Source organism: Trichosurus vulpecula, chromosome 3, assembly GCF_011100635.1.
Source record: "Trichosurus vulpecula isolate mTriVul1 chromosome 3, mTriVul1.pri, whole genome shotgun sequence".
NCBI lineage: Eukaryota > Metazoa > Chordata > Mammalia > Diprotodontia > Phalangeridae > Trichosurus > Trichosurus vulpecula.
In genome coordinates this window covers 417,943,931-417,961,361 of record NC_050575.1, presented here as the reverse complement: position 1 = coordinate 417,961,361, position 17,431 = coordinate 417,943,931, and positions in this window count along the sequence as shown.

The window sequence follows — 17,431 nt, the reverse complement described above, 5'->3', positions numbered from 1 at the left end:
AACCTCTATTGGCTTCAGTTTCCTCATCTGTAAAGTTAAAAGACTGGACTATGTGCCCTTCCAGCTTGGCTCTTGTTTAGAACAAAAAATGTCAACACTGTAGTTCTGCGTATAAGATGGCCATGAGAAACCATGTTGGCCAACAGCAAAGGAAAATATTCCATGCTTGTGGCTAAGACCTATAATCAGCCCCAGTGTCCAGCCTCCCCTAAAGGTCCCCTTAAGCTATAGGGGTAATGGCAGTTAGAGAACCACGTCAAGCCTCACTGGACCTGGAGGGCCTGTGGCTCTCAATGGCCTTGTTCTAACGCTGAACCCAGGGAGTGCATTCTGACTGATTATATCTGAAAGGAGAGAGGAAAAAAAAACAATTAACTGGGATATCTAGTTGTTCCAGGTTGTAATTCGAGTCAGGGAATTTCTTTTCTTACAGTTCTTTAAATAGGATTGATCTCTCATATCTGAGAAGTCCCTCAGGCTAGTGCTGAGGAAATCAGAATTTCTGAGGCATGGCTATCTTTTAAAAAACATTATGGCTTACCCTTGGAGGTCAGCATAGGACATGAGAAGACTAGAGCAGAAGGAGGAAAATGGAAGAAATTAGACCCTGACTCTTTCTCCGGGAGGCATGGTTATCATCTCCTTTTCACCAAATCTTCTCATTCTTCCATGTTCCATGCTGTCCAAATGTAATAGAAAGTGGGAAGAAGTAATGTAGGGAGCTAGCCCACCCTTAATCTGCCTGACTGGGGTGCTCCCCATCTGTGTTCTGGTCTTCTCCATTAGGCTGTAATGCTTGGACAGGTAATGTTTACCCAGTGTGAGGTGCTCCCTGTAACTCTACATTTGCAGAGGAAAAGATGTACACCGGCAGGAAGAGAGGGCAGAAAGTTTGGAGAAGAGAAAACATACCTGTCTGCACAGAAATCTTGCACTTTGAGTTGCCCCCAGAGAGGTCAGACTGGGAAAAAAGAAAATTCTGGTCACCCCATCCACAAATCTCTTGGGAGTCTTTCTTGCCTCCTGGATGAGTAAACAGGAGTAATAGGGTATTGTTTCATGTCTTAGGTATTTGTTAATGTGTATTTCTGAATCTTTTCTGTTTTAAAAAATTCTGTGGCGGAAGAAATACAGAGTTTTCTTATACCTAGCATGTGCCAGTCACACAAGAAGTACTTAAGGCCTTAAAATGTGCCAGGCACTATAGATAGTGTTAGGAATGTAAAGAAATGTAAAAAAGTCCTTTTTAAAGGAACTTGTAGGTCAATGGGTGAGAAAACATTCAAACAAACATACAAATAATCTAGGCAAGAAAATATATGATAAATTGGAGGTAATCGGGGAGGAGGCACTAGAATTAAGATAGATTGAAAGGTTTCTTGTAGGAAGCAGGATTTTGATGGGACTTGAAGGAAGCCAGAGGTGAGGAAGGAGAGCATTTCAGGATGGGGGACTGGTCAGGTACACTGGATGGAGTCAGGGGGATGGTGTGTCTTGCATGGGGAAGAACAAGCAGGCCAGGGTCATGGGGGTGAATAAAATATAAAACACCTGGAAATGTAGGATGGGGCCATATTATGAAGGGCTTCAAATGCCACCAGATTCTATATTTAATCTTGAAAGTAATTAGTAGTCATGGAGTTTCTTGAGTAGAGTAGTGAAGTAGGCAGACCTGCTCTTCAGGAAGATAAATGTAAAGCTGAGTGGAGCATGGACAGGACCGAGAGGTTCAGTGATGCCTTACAACCTAGGGTGTTAGAGCTGAAAGGGAAATTAGCACACTGAACATTAAGGGTGGGATAGAACTTAGAAGAGGAAAATCATGGAATCAAGTTGAATCAACAAGCATTTATTATTTAATATATGCCAAGCTCTGTGCTAAGCACTGGGAATGCAAATACATTACAAATACAAAGCAAAAAGAAAGACAGTCCTTACCCTCAAGGAGTTGACATTCTAATGAGGGAGGATAACACAAAAAAGCAAACCAAAAGGGATCCTGTTCTGGTGGATGGGATGGGAAGAGGGCACCAAAGAGGACATGGTGGTTAAATCTAGGGGAATGAAGGATGGTCTAAGTCCTTTCTCAAAAAGGAGATTCCAGGAAGAACTTCACAACTAGAGTTGGGGGTTGAAGGGGTGGAAGGAGAAAGAAAACAACAGTCATGGCTTCAAAGTCTGGAGAATAAAAGATGACAAGCCTGAGCCCTCCTCCAGTTTGAGGAAGAACCCAGACCAGATTGAGTTAGGTGCCATGGTAAAAAGAGCATTCTGAATCCAGAAGACCCAAGTTCAAATCCTGCCTCTGGCATTTGCTAGCTGTATGACCCTGTTCATGTCACTGAATCTTTCTGAGCTTTAGGTTCCTCATTTATAAAACAGAGATAGTTATAGCACCCAGGTCATGGGATTATTGTGAGAATAAAATTACACATAGGCAAATGTGTTGTAAAACTTAAAACCCTATATAAAACCAAGCCCATTAACCTAATAACTATCACCACCATCACCATCATCACCAATCCATCCAACACAATCCAATAAAAATTAATTAAGTGTCTTATGTGTCAAGCACTGGGTTGAGTGCTGGAGATACAACTAATAAAAAGAGAGTCAGTTCCTGCCCTCAAGGGGCACACAATCTAATGATGGGAGTCAGGAAAGGGAGGAGGGGAACACCAGGGGACACCTGGCATGGGGGGTAGTTTGTTCCAAGGAGCTGGGACCAGGTACAGCAGCTGATGTAGAGTGAGCTGACAGTCCAGTTTCTTCCCCCTACAAAGGAAGGCATTGAGAGGAGTTTTGTTTGGTACTCTCCAGCCAAGGTAGGTGGACTAGGCTTGAGTTAGCAGCCTACTGGTGAGATTGAAGGTGCTGGGTTTAACCTGGGGTGGAGGTGGGAATCCTGTTCCATGGAGTTGAAACCAAACAGATGTAGAGTGATGTAGAGTGGAGTGAGATAATGATGATAATGATGAAGACGATGATGATGATGAATTAGAAAGGTGGCCATGCTATAGAGAAGGAAAAATCTATTTAGAAAGTCAGAAAACCTGGGTTCTTATACTTCATCTTCCACATTTGGAAATTCATCTTGCCTTTCTGAGTCTTGGTTTCCTCATCTGTGAAATGAGGGGGTGGGATGAGATGAATTATAAAGTCTCTCCCAGCTTTGACATTCTGTGCTTCTAGGAAATGAGACACATACACAACCACAGAATGAGCTACTCCACACAACCTGTCTTGTCTCCAGTACTGGGTGTCCTTGGGCCAGAGACCAAGAGATGATTTGTTTGAGCATAAAATGTCATGGGGCTGACTTGAATGTAAAACAAATCTCTCTGACAGTCACCACTTTGCTAAAATGTTTTGAGAGTTATATTCACTTCAGGGCATTATGCTGAAATGAACAGAAAAATAGGAGGTGGAGGAAGATGAGGTATAATTCTCACATGGCTGAGCATGGATGTTTCCAAGATTGATTACACAAGCCACCATCCAATAGCTGAGATACTGTAGAGGATGAAAAGCTTGATGCTACTTTATTCATTAACTTATCTAACATGCATTAAGCCCTACTGTGTGCCAGACTTTCTGTACACAGGGGCTATAAGTCCCTCTGTACACCACCATGATCATACCCCATTTGGAGTACTATAGTTAGCTCTTGGCCATGCATTTTAGGAAGGGCATTGATCAGCTAAGAGTGTCCAAAGGAAGGAAACCAAGATGTTGAACGCTCTTCAGGAGAAACAAGAAACATGTCTTCAAGGATATGAAGGACTATTATGTTGAAGACAAACAAACTTACTCTGGCAGGACCTAGAGGGAAGAACCAAGAGTGATGGGAGTAAGGAGCAAAACAAAGAGGTTTTGGCAGGTAGGTTTGCAATGGGTAGAGTGCCAGGCCTGGAGTCAGGAAAACCTGAGTTCAAATATGGCCTCAGACAGTTACTAGTTGTATAACCGTGGGCAAGTCACTTCAACCTGTTTCCCTCAGTTTTCTCATCTGTAAAATGAGTTGGAAAAAGAAATGGCAATCCACTCTAGTATCTTTGCCAAGAAAACCCCAAATGGGGTGATGAAGAGTCAGACATTCAACAATAAACTGAGGTTTGGTATCAGGAAAACTCCATGATAATTAGAGCTGTCCAGTGATGTGGATTCACTGTCTTGGGAAACTGTCAAGCAAAGGCTCAATAATTAATTATTTGGGACGCTGTAATGGGAATTCTTTTATATATGTGGGTTTTTCCATATTGTTGCATAGGCTCTCCCCAGCTCCGAAGTTCTGTGAATATCTGATTTTGTGACCCAGAAGAGGGGTGTTTTGTCCTAAAGCTTAATGCCTTATCACTGACCTTTCAAATTAAAAACTGACGAGAAGACTGGATTTCTGACAATCTTCCTTTCTGTTTTACAGAATTGAATGGATTCATGAAATTCTTAGACTTAACAATACCTGACAACTTATTAGATATGGGGCAATGAGGAGGGGTGAATGATAGACAAGAGAGGAGGATGGCTTTGAGATTGCATACCTGGGTGGATGGAATACCCTCAACAGCAATGGAGATGTGAGGAGGATGGGTAGGTTTGGAGGGCGAGATAACAAATACCATTTATGACATCTTAGATTTTAAGCAGAGAGAGGGCATTGCTCAATTGGTTAGACCAGATTATTGTTGTTGTTTGTTGTTCAGTCATGTCTGACTCTTCATGGCCCTATCTGAGGTTTTCTTGGGAAAGATCCTGGAATGATTTTCCAGTTCCTTCTCCAGCTCATTTTACAGATGAGGACACTCAGGCAAACAGTGTTAAGTGACTTGCCCAAGGTCACAGAGCTAGTAAGTGTCTCAGGCCAGATCTGAATTCAGGAATAAGAGTCTTCCTGACTCCAGGACCAGTATTCTATCTACTGTGCCACCTTGCTGCCTGGTTGGACCACGAAAGGTTCCTAAAGAAAGTAGAATTTCAATTAAGCTTTAAATTATCTGATAGCATTCAAGAGACAAAGCAGGAGAGGAAGAATATCATGGATTGTCTAAGTATCAGTGTGAGCAAAGGTATAGAGAAAAAAGCTCAGGGCATGTTCTACACATGGAGAACTGGATGGAGAGGAAGGCATTTGGAGGGGATAATGTAAGGTAAGGCTATGTGGGTCACTACTGGCATGTTGGCTCATCGTTGCGCTGGTCCTCCTAGGACCAATACAGTAAAGGAATTATTCATATGAAGGAATTATAGGGAAGCCATATTTTGGGGTTAAAAGAAGTGTACAGTGTGGTAGAAGAGCTGATCTTTTCCTTAGCACAACAAAACCCTTTGAATTCCCTTGTCTTTCCAAAAGCAGCATTCAGAGGGGTCAAGTGGAAAGCATATTGGATTTGGAGTCAAAAGTCTGGAGTTCAAATCCTTTTCTAACATATGTGGGACCAGGGACAAATCACTTTTCTCTTCTGGGTCTCAGGGTCATCATCTTTGAAAAGAGGAATTGCGACAAAAGGACCCTCCCAGTTCTCAATCTACAGGCCTTTGCTCCAAGCTTTCTTATCTGACTCTTCCTCATGCAATTTCCACTGACGATTTTTGAGTGGTCATTTCTCTCAGCTTCTCAATTGTACAACATCTCACACTCATAAAATGTTTGTTTTAAAATTAAGCTTCTTTAGCCAGAAATGCTTGGACTTCAGGCAGATTTCCCTTCTAATACATCTTCTTAAGAAAAAGTAATAGTCAAAGGGTGAGATGTGTGTGTTTGTGTGTGTGTGTGATGGGAGTTTCCACCTAGGATTTGTAATTTGGAGAGAAAAGTCCTCCCCCTCAGCCCTAAGGACCACGTGGCACTATCAACATCTTTGAGCTATAAGATAGGCTTAAGTCATCCCCAGGATTTCTGCCAATTCCTATAAGATACAGACTAAGAGGCAGGAATGAGCTGTACCAGAACTGAGCAGCAGCAGCTAGGGGACTGCGTCCTTACGTGTGCCTGAGAAGAGACAATGACTGAAAAGAAACAAACAGGGAAACTAAAAGCAGGGTTGAAGTGTGACACAGAGCGGCGATCACAAAGTGAGCTCTCAGATGCTGAAAGCATTTCGGCATAAAAAGATTTAGAATGAAGCTAAGGTTACAGTTAGGTGGCACTGCACTTGCAGTCAGGAAGACCTGAGTTCATATTTTACCTCAGATACCAGCTGGATGACTCAGGACAAGGCTATCTGCCTCAATTTCCTAAACTGGAAAATGGGGGTAATAATAGCACATACCTCCCTGGGTTGCTGTGAAGGACAAATGAGATGATACTTGGAAAGTGCCTAATGCAGTGCCTGATGCACTTAGGTAATCAATAAATGCGTATTTCTTTCCTTCTTTGTTTCCCCCTCTTTGAGGACTGAGAAAAGCTTCCCAAAAGAGTTCTCCTCTTTCCCAGTCTTTCCCTCTCTGTTCTTTTACCTAAAAATTTCCTACATCCTAAAATTTCACCTGCTTTTCTTTCAGTTTATTTTTTGAGTCCTCAAAGATGTTGTTGGCCTTTCATTTGTACTAAGAAGATTTTTATCTCATTATTTATGTACAGTGTTACTCCGGAGTATGATTCCAGCCATTTGATCTCCTCTTTCTAGTTATCTTAGAGGTTGAAATCCTTGCTAACTACGGCATAGGGTTTGGTATTTTTCAAAGTGTCTTCACATTTATTGTCTAGATCTTAGAACTGAAGCTTTAGAGCACATCTAATCTAATCTTCTCACTTTAGTAATAGGGGAAATTAGACCCAAATAAAATCTGGAACTTGTCCAAGGTCACACAATGGTGAACTTGAGAGTTCAACTTAGAACCTCAATCTCTTGACTCTCATTCTAGATTTTTCCCCTCCATCTACTTATGCCTCTCAAATAGCAATTAATTATCAACAAAATCCTATGAAACAGGACAAGGAAGGAATTATTTTACTCTCAAAACAGAAGAGGAAACAGTTTCACAAATACAGGAAATGACTTTTTAAGGTCACACAGGATGTTAGTGGAACAGAAGGGGCTAGAACCCATGTCTCCTATTTCCCAAGGTTTTTTTTTTTCTATTCTATTGCAGAAATACTGGATTATATTACTCCATTTTATTTCTCACTAGGCCAACCCCCCTTCTCTATAGGTCAAACTTTGAAGTAGTTACATCTAGATTGTTTCCTATTATTAGTTGGAGCTCATCTAAGAAATACCACATTGGACAGGTTAGGGACCAAGTTTCTCAATCTATTAAACCTAGTACTCAGGCAGCACTGGGTACTCATATACAGCAGCACATGAAAGACTGAAGAAATATGCCTAGAAATTTGCACTCTATGACATCCCTGTAAATATGTGTAGAAATTGATGGGGCGATGAAGGACACCCTTTCAAGTGAGAAAGAAGAAACAGATAACTGGTGCATAAAGGTAATAGCAGAGATTTTACTCCAGGTAGGAAAATCCCATTAAAAATCCATTGGCATATCTCAGGATCCCTGACATATGCATTTTCTCTCTTTGGTTTCAGCTACAACTCTGAGAAGATAGTGCATTAAGACAACAGTTAAAGTTTTACAAGGAAAAATGGAAATATGTCCTATCCAAGGTTAGGGACCGAGGGACTTGTGAGAAGACTGTTGTTCAGGAAAAAAATAGAGGTATGGGTCTGAGGGGAGGGCAAACTCAATATGAGGTAGCAATATGACAAAAGGCCCCCAACAAAGCTAATGTCATCTTAGGGTTCATTATTAGAAGAAAATACTCCCCAAAAAAGGAGATATCAGTCTTGTTCCTCTCAGCCCTGCTCACTCCTGGGGAATTTTGTTTAGTTCTGGGTGTGAAATTTGAGAAGGAAATTAACAAGCTCGAATGTGTCTAGAGGACAGGTGAAAAAGGTGGTGAAACAGCTGGAGACCATATCAGTTTAAAATTGGTTGAAGAACTAAGGATGAGTTGGAGCACAATGGATGAGTGTGCAGTCATATCTAAACTCAGCTTTTCTTTTTCACCTCAAAACAGGGAAAAAAAACAAATAAAGTAGATGGAGCAAGAAAGAAAATGAAAGAATTCTTCACGGGGAAAGCTTCACAGAAAATCCAGCAGAAAGATTTAAAAATGAGTAAAGAAACAAAGAAACGGAACCTCCTGATACAATGGAGATATATTGCCGTGGTGTGAGGAGGATCTCCTAAATAAGGGAATAATTCTATCCTAAAATTAAGTTCTGCATCCCACTCCACCAAAAACTGAGAGGAAAAACTTCACTAACCCCAAGATAAATTTAGAAGGCTAATAAAATATTTTTTCTTTTGCTCTGTGCTGTGCACTTCACATTTTTTCTCCCTACTTCCCCACACTGCACTAGAGAAGGTGATCATTTGACACAGATATGTATATTTTTATGTAAAACTATACTACACATACTTCTGTTTATCATTTTTTTCCTGTGGAGGTATGTGGCATCTTCCTTCATAGGTCCTTTGTAGTTAATTTGAGTATTTTTTAATTTTTTGTTTATTTTATTTTTAATTTATGGAATAAAAAAGCATTTTCATAACAGTATAATTAAAATGATTGTATATGAAAGTTCAAATCTACCACAACTTGCTATTTCTTTTAAATATAAAATAAAATTACAACATAAATTTTGTTTTTTTTTTTCTTTTTTCCCTTCCCACCTTGCTCTAGAGATGGCTCTCATTACAAACAATATGTATATATGTATAAAATCATTTTGTACATATGTCTTTTTATAAGTTCTTTTTCCGGACTCAGATAGCATCTTCCTTCATGTGTCCTTCGCAGTGAATTTGGGTATTTATAATAGTTACCCAAAGAATTATTAAATCTGACTATTTATTATATTCAAAAGAACTTAGTCATTCACAGTTTTTCTTTGAACAATATTGCTGTTACTGTATACAATGTTCTCTTGGTTCTGCTCATTTCACTCTTCATTATTTCCTGCAAGTCTTTCCATGTTTTTTTTTTCTAAAATAAACCAGCTCATCATTACTTATAGCACAGTAGTATTCCATCACAATCATATACCTCAACCTGTTCAGCCATTCCTCAATTTATGGGCATCCCTCAACTTCCAGCTCTTTGCCACCACAAAGATATAAATATCTTAGAACATATCTGTTCTTTTCCTTTTTTCCTGATCATCTTAGAAATTAGACCTAATAGTTGTATTACTCAAAGGATATGTACAGTTTTATAACTCTTTGGGCATAATTCCAGATAGTTCTCCAAAATGGTTGGATCACTTTACAGTTTCACCAATGGTGTATTAAGGTCCCAATTTTTCCCCATCTCCTCCAGCATTTATCATTTTCTCTTTCTATCATTTTAGGCAATCTGGTAGATGTGAGATAATATAGCAAAGTTGTTTTAATTTATCAGTTCTTTCTCTGGATGCAGATAATATCTTTCTTCATATGGCCTTTATACTTAATCTGGGCATTTATATTAGAAAAAAAATTATTTGCTCAAAATGATTCTTAAAACAATATTTCTGTTACCATACAAAGTTTTTGTTGGTTCTGCCCATTTTGCTATTCAATATTTCATGCAAGTCTTTTCATGTTTTTTCCCTAAAATCATTGAACTCATCATTTCTTATAGCACAGTAGTATTCCACCAGAATCATATACTATAATTTGTTCAGCCATTCCTCAATTTATGGACATCTCTGCAATTTCCAGTTCTTTGTCATCACAAAGAGAGCTACTATAAACATTTTAAAACATATAGATTCTTTTACCTATTACCTAATCATCTTTGGAAATCTACCGAGTAGTGATATTGCTGGGTCAAAGTGTATAGGCAGTTTAATAACTCTTTGGACATAATTTCAGATATCTTATGATATCTCCCTTTATATGTTGGTCATGAATCCATTTTGACCTTATATTGGTAAATGGTGTAAGTTATTTATCAATGCTCAATTTCTGCCAGACTGCTTTCCAGTTTTCCCAACTTTTTTTTTTACCAAATAATGCTTCTTATCCCCAAAGCTTAAATCTTTACATTTATCAAACACAAGGTTACTATAGTCATTTATTATTATGTATTGTATATCTACTTTGTCCCACTGATGTACTTATTTCCCAGATAGTACCAGCTAGTTTTGATAATTACTTCCTTATAATAAACTTTAAGATGTGCTACTGCTAACCCTCCTTCATTCATATTTTTTTCCTCTGATATTCTTGACCTATTGTTCTTTCAAATGAATTTTGTTATCATTTTTTAACTCATTAAAATATGGACAAACAAGTTCTCACCAGAAGAGTCAAGCAAAAGTGACCTTCTCTATCTTTAGCTTGACTGGTTCTGAAACAATAGACATATGTTCCTTTGTTGGCACTATACAAGATATAAAATAAACCCATATACATCATCAGCATTCCTATATATCACCAACAAAACCCTACAATAAGAGATAGAAAGAGATACTCCATTTAAACTAATTGTAGATAGTATAAAATGCTTGGGAGTATACCTGCCAAGACAACCACAAGAACTACATGAACATAATTATGAAATACATTTTATATAAATAAAGTCAGATACAAATAATTGGAGAAATATTAATTGTTCATGGGTAGACAGAGACAATATAATAAAAAATGACAATTCTGCCTAAACTAATCTACCTATTCAATGTCATCCCAATTAAATTACTAAGAAAATATTTTAATGAGTTAAAAAACTAGCCACGTCAAGGGTACCCATACCATTCAATCTAAATTGAATTGTACAGAATCACAGAATTAAACCTGGAAAGGACTGTATAATATAGGATGTCAGAACTAAAATGACTTTAGAGGTGATGCTGATGTTTATTTTTCTTTTATAAAATCACTTTTTTATTCATTTTTGTGTCTTTATTTTAGAATCATTTTGGGATATACTTTTCTCTCACCATCCACACTGAGCTCTCCCTTGAAAAAAAATTAATAAAAGCAAATCCAAGAAACATGGCAACCACATCTGACTATGTATACTACATCCCACAGTTAAGATTTCCCACCACTGTACTCAAAGGAGAAAGGCTGGTTTCAGCATCAGCTCTCCTTGGCCAAGAGTCATCAAAACAACTACTCAGAGTTGTGCTTCCTTTTAGTTTTTATTCCATTTCCCTTAATAGAGTCACCATGTGCAATATTCCTCTGTTATCATTTACTTCATTTTGCAGCAGTGCAAAGAAGGTGACCACTTGCATAGGTAGAGGGAATTTCCTCACCTGAGAGTTCCCCACATAAATGACATCTCTGGTCTAATTACTATCTCTATCACAGTAGTGTCCTTATGTTTCTCAGAATTCTTAATATTAGCCTTTTCTTAAATATGCAAAAAATATTTTATTGTCTTCAAAAACTATTTATTCAACTATCTCCAAATGAAAGGGGGAACTAAATATTTTTCAAGTCCCCATACCTCTCACGACAAAAATTGTACTTAGGGATATCTTGGTACACATTTGGGGTATTTCTTTCTGTCAGTGTGATTCTGGAAATGTATAGTTAGATCCCAGTAGTGGGATCACTGGGTTAAAGGAAACTGGAAATTTAATGGTGCTTATAACATAATTGAAATTGTTTTCCTCATGGTTGAACCAGTTGCCAGCTATCATGCCACAGATCATACAGCTTTAAGTATGTAGCATGCCTTATGGGTTATTTCCACTAACTTCACTTGCACTCTTGGGTCTAGTGACCAGGTAATGGCTATCACCTAGATTTTAAGAGATAAATCTTGGGATCTACACTTCTAAAACTATAGCTTATGAGCCCCAATTGGTATGATTTTGATTAACAATCAGCCAATAGATTGAATTGGTTCTTACAAAAGCATTTCCTGCATTATCTATGATAAAATAATAAAAAATGCTACAAAATATTCTTCCCACAAAACTAGGGCATACTTTCCCACAAATACTCATACTATCCATAGGTCAATGGGCTCAAACATAGAGAACAATGATAATGAAAAATACAAGTAGGATGCACGTGTGGTAAAGTCAACTACCAACACCCAGTAAGTCGTTTTCTACCTTTGTATAACCTTTACACAATTCCACTTGGGCATACTGGACAGGTTGTCCATCTTTGTTCTTAGGGTCTACACCCCTTTACAACCTGATTCTCTTCTTTGATTCCAAGTAACACATTCTTTAAAACTGCTTTTTCTCTCAAGTGATTATCTCTTTGTATCTGCCTGGCATTTGTATCTCTTCTCCTTGTTGCATGTTATATCTTCCACTCATCCAATGGTTCTCATTCAAAACTCAATGCCCAATGGAGAGTAAGGGTGAGGAAAGAGAACCTCCCCCTCTGCAGTCTCCCTGACAAACTGATCCCATTTTCAACGTCTCCAGCTTTCATACTCTGAAGTTCATCTAGTTCTTACCTAGTTGAAGCCCTCAGAGGTGGCTAGTTTGTATGCTTAGCTGAATCTGCTATTCTCTTCTTGACTTAGTCAGAGATGTGTTTGCATCTGTGCAGTAAGTTTAATATCTCATTAACACTTTATGATTACATCCTGGGCCTTTGGTGACTACAACCGAGGTTAGTCAGGAAAAACCTCCTCCTTTACAAGTATTTCTGTTTTTTTTTTAATTCTATTTGACAATTTTAGGATTTGAAATGAATTTTCAGAATTGTTTTATATTTCATCTCTCTTATTTTGAGTATTTGGAGAAATATTTCATATGATTGTTGATAATTTTCATTTCTTCTTCTGAAAATATATTATGCATATCTTTTGTACACTCTAGTAGGGAATTATGTTTGATATTATACATTTGTATTAATTCCTTCTAAATTTTGAATTTACTATTTTATCATAGAGATTTAATGGGAACAATAGATGATTTCTCTCAAGTTAAAGAAATTGAAGAATTCCAGAAAGTGAAAGTTGCATGCCCAAATTCATAATGGTAATATTTGGCAAATCTGGGAATTGTTTAAAATCCTGACCCAGACTCAGTACAGCATGAGGAGTTTAATAAATATGAGAAAGATTCATATTAAAAAACAATTAAAATAATATCTTTAAGAATAAGGGTGAGGTTTAAGTTCAGAAAATTGAAACTGCCTCATTTCCCAATGTTTTCTCCTGTTTCTAACAGTACTTAATGCTATGTGTGGTACAGCACCAGAGCTGAGAAGGACCTTAGAACAGAACGTGTTGAAGGGAAGCTTAAAAACATTCAAGAGAGGATATCACTATTGAAAGGAACCTAGAGAGTTATCTAGTACAAATCTACCACTTTACAGTTGGGGAAACAGAGATCCAGAGGAACTGAGTAACTTGCCTATGACAATTAGAAAGATTAAGCAACAAAATGGTGTGAGATTTCAGGCCCTTAGACAGCTAGTCCAGTATAGAAGCACTCTTCTTTCTCTATGCTAGATTTCCAAGTTCTTAGAGACTTTGTTAGATCACACATTCATTTGAAAACAAGGCCAAGGTTAAACTCTATAAATCCAGCTAATCCTTTTGTGATGCTGCACAATCACAAGACCTCTCCATGCTCCAGGGTCACCTGCTGTGAACTGATGGAGACTAGATGAGCTCCCTGTCAGGGGGGCCTCAGTCTGGAACAAGAGCTGTCCAGAGTGGGGATCGCATATTTATAAAATGTCAGCCTCCTAACCAGGGCAATGGATTCAATAGCATCACCCACTGTGCTTAATGAACAAGAGCAGATCTGGGAGCTGAGAGCAATGAAGACATGGCATGTCACACTGGAAGGTAAAGATTTTTGTCTTGAGTGCTTGCCCTGCTTTTATCTGCCAGGGCTTTTGTCTTCTCTAAGGCCTGTCCTTGCCTCTACTTTGAGCTGGTCACAGTTCATTAAATGTCTCCTGGGAGACTGTTTCTTATATATTTTTACTTCTCCCATGACACCTTTCAAAGGACTCAGCAATTCATTCAGATTCTGAAAGAGGGACTAAAGACCTATTTTGTGTAAAAGTCATGGCTGGAATAGGAGAAAGGAAAGGGGGCAAAAAATGAAGAAATAAGAATTAAGCCCTACCTAGCCTCACAGAGCATACAATCCAATGAGAGAAGAGAATGTACAGAGTTAAATACAAGGAGAGCAAAAGATTAGAGCAAAAGAGATTCAGTCAAGCATTTTTAAGTAATTACCTGGTAGAAACTTGTGGTAGTTGCTAAGTATGCAAAGACACAACAAAATAGTCCCTGCCCTGAAAGTGGTTTGCATTTTTTGGGGGGATCAACTTGCACTAAAAAGTTCTGTGTGTGTGTGTGTGTGTGTGTGTGTGTGTGTGTGTGTGTTTATCTCAGGCTTTAGCCATACCCTTGGGAATCGGAGAGACTTAAGGGAAGGAACTGACCTGCTGTTTGGTAGTCAATCAGATTCTCAAATTTAGGACTTGGATACTGACTAGAGAAGAGGCCAATGGGAAGAAGAATTGGGAAACTATTGCTAGGGAAGAAATTACCACAAGGAGTTGCCAGGAGTACCTACTGAAAAATAAGTCCTTGGTAAACACAACAGAAATTTTAAGGACTGGGAAAGAACACCAATACATGGACCACTGGAGACTGTCAGTCATGGAGCATGAGCTGTACTTGGAAGGAAGAGAGAGATTCTTCTTCAGAACTGTTACATGGTCAGACCTGTGATTTAAGGAGATTCATTTCTCATACTTATGAGGATCAATGGGAGAGGGGAAAGTTTGCAGGGGAGGAGAGTGACTAGGAGCCTGTTGGAATAATCTAGGCAAGAGGGAATAATGACCTGAAATGCAGTGGTGACCATGGGACTGGAGAAAAGGGGACAAATGTGAGAAGCTGGGGAGGCTTAAACATATTTATTCTGAACTTACATTGTAGAGGTGTAGCTGACAGAATGAGGCAACTGATGGGATATGTGGTTGAGAGAGTGAAAAGTCAAAGTTGATCGAGGATACACACATGAATGACTAGTAGCAATGCATCATGTTCAACAGAGATGGGGAAATTTAATAGAGAGGATGGCTTTGGGGAATGAAAGAATTCCTGCTCTCTACTAATCAGCCAAGAAAGTAGTTACACACTGTATTTCTAAGCCAAGCACTCAGAGGGAGGAGAGAGTGGCTGTTTTCATTTTTAAAAGATGAGACTGTTTTACTTAGTAAGAACTAAAAAAAGGAATCTTGTCAAACTATATACTTAAATTATTATGCTAAATTTATCTTTTATAACTTGATAGTGGTGCCATAGATACAGACATATGTTCAATTAATTGCAAGCATTTTTGTAGCACTTTAAGGACTCATAAAGTTATCTCATTTGGTCCTCAGAGCAGCCCTGTGAAGTAGGTACCATTGTCATCCCCATTTTATATGTGAGGAAATTGGGGCTCATAGAGACTACATGACTTGTTCATGTAGTCAGCCTCTGAAGCAGGATTTGAACTCAGGTCTTCCAGGCTCCAAGTTCATCATTCTCTCCTACAGTGTCACCTAGCCACATACATTTATATACATGTATATATTTGCATATGCATGTACACGTAGAGAAAACATAAAGTAATGTACATATAGTTACAATTATTTTTACTTTTATCTTTAAATAAAAATTATTATTAAATATGTACATTTTAAAAAAAATTTCTTCATGTTTTCTTCATAATGATGAAGGCCTCTCCCAAGGCCCGCACTCCCATTTTTTTAATTGACTTAAAACTAAAGATGCCCATATTTTGTTTTGTTCTGTTTTTCTGGTCTGTTTTGTCTGAGATTTTTTTTATTTTCTGTCAAACTAATCAAAAATGCAGAACACAAAGTTGCATAATGACTCTTCTTCTTAGAAACTATGTAAGTCCCAAAGTTAATACAAGTTACTTACAAGTACAAAAGTAGGGATGCTCTGCTTAGTGTGGCAACAAGGACAGCTCTTCTTCCTACAGAGTTCACTTATTACATTCTTCTGGGGTCTGTACTTTTAGTATAAAGATTTGTCCTCTGTTAATTTCTGAATGGTATTCCTCTGGGATGCACTGGTAAATGTTTAATAACTGGTTCTTAGGGGAGAAAAAAAAGGTATCCAAAAGACACTTTTAAATTTAATCTGTATTGTTATAGTTTCTCTATCACTTTCTTAAGGCTAAACACTCAACAAAAGAATAAAGCCTGTCCCAATTTGTAGCACTTGCTAGTTTCTGAGATGTAAATATTCACATTGAAAACTGACCAATTACTTGCTGACCCCAGCCTGCCCCTAGTAATGAGTGTCTGATGTTGAATTCTTGCTCATGTGTGGTGACTGTAATCACAGGAAAGGTCATACTAGAACTGGTACGAGGTAAGGAGCCCAGGAATAGCCACTTCTGAGATCATGGTGATGACATTGACATGGAATTAGTTGGGAGAGTACTGAGGATTGTTTTGGAACACAATTATAAGATTTTATATAGATCCCTATTATAGTTTTAGCTACTAGAACTTTATTATTATTGGAGCAGCCTATCATCCTGTATGATTAAAATTTAGATGATTAAATTGGACTGCTCATTCTAGCTTGCACCTTTGGGATCTATTTAAACCCTAACATATCCAACCTGATGCCTAACCCCTCATGGTTTTAACTCCACTCCCTAAATAAATAGAATTTTTTAGAATAATTCTATAGATGAAAATCATTCCGTGATAGATTGGAGGCATATGGAGGAGCAATTGATTAGATTTTGACAAAGTACTTGTCACTTCTCTAATGTGACTAATTTGATGTACAGGCATTTAGGGGGATTCTCTACCACTAAGCAGTAAATCCTTTCTTCGTGGGTGCCTTTTGTGGCTTCCAGAAGTTAATAGCTTTTGTCAAACAATGTGGGCATGTTAGGATCATATCAAACCAGCCATAGGCAAAGTTGAACAAGGAATTGATGGGGGGTGATGCTAAGATTACACACACACACACACACACACACACACACACACACACACACACACACATATGCATATGCACATAGTATTGTTTGGTACATATTTATGCCTATCTGATTATGTGTATATCATATATACATATATGAGTGTTTTATGCATGTATGAATTATATCATAAGACAAGCACCATTGGGTTATACATTATGAAAAATACCATACACACATGTAGGTATATGCATGTATATGTGTGTATACATATAAGCACATGGCAATCATAGATATGTGTGTCTTTATTTATGACTATGTATGTATATATTTGTATATACATATGAATGCATATTTTTGTTGTTGTTTTGTTTGTTTTGTCTTCTTTTAACCAAAGATAGACCGGTGGGTCCTTGTTCATCTAACAGTTGGAAAGTCTGTGTGATTTTGTGTCACCATAAGTCCAAATGAGACCAGGAAAGGCATCTGTAGAATTCTCCACACAAATCATTGTCTGCTTTATATCCTTGGGA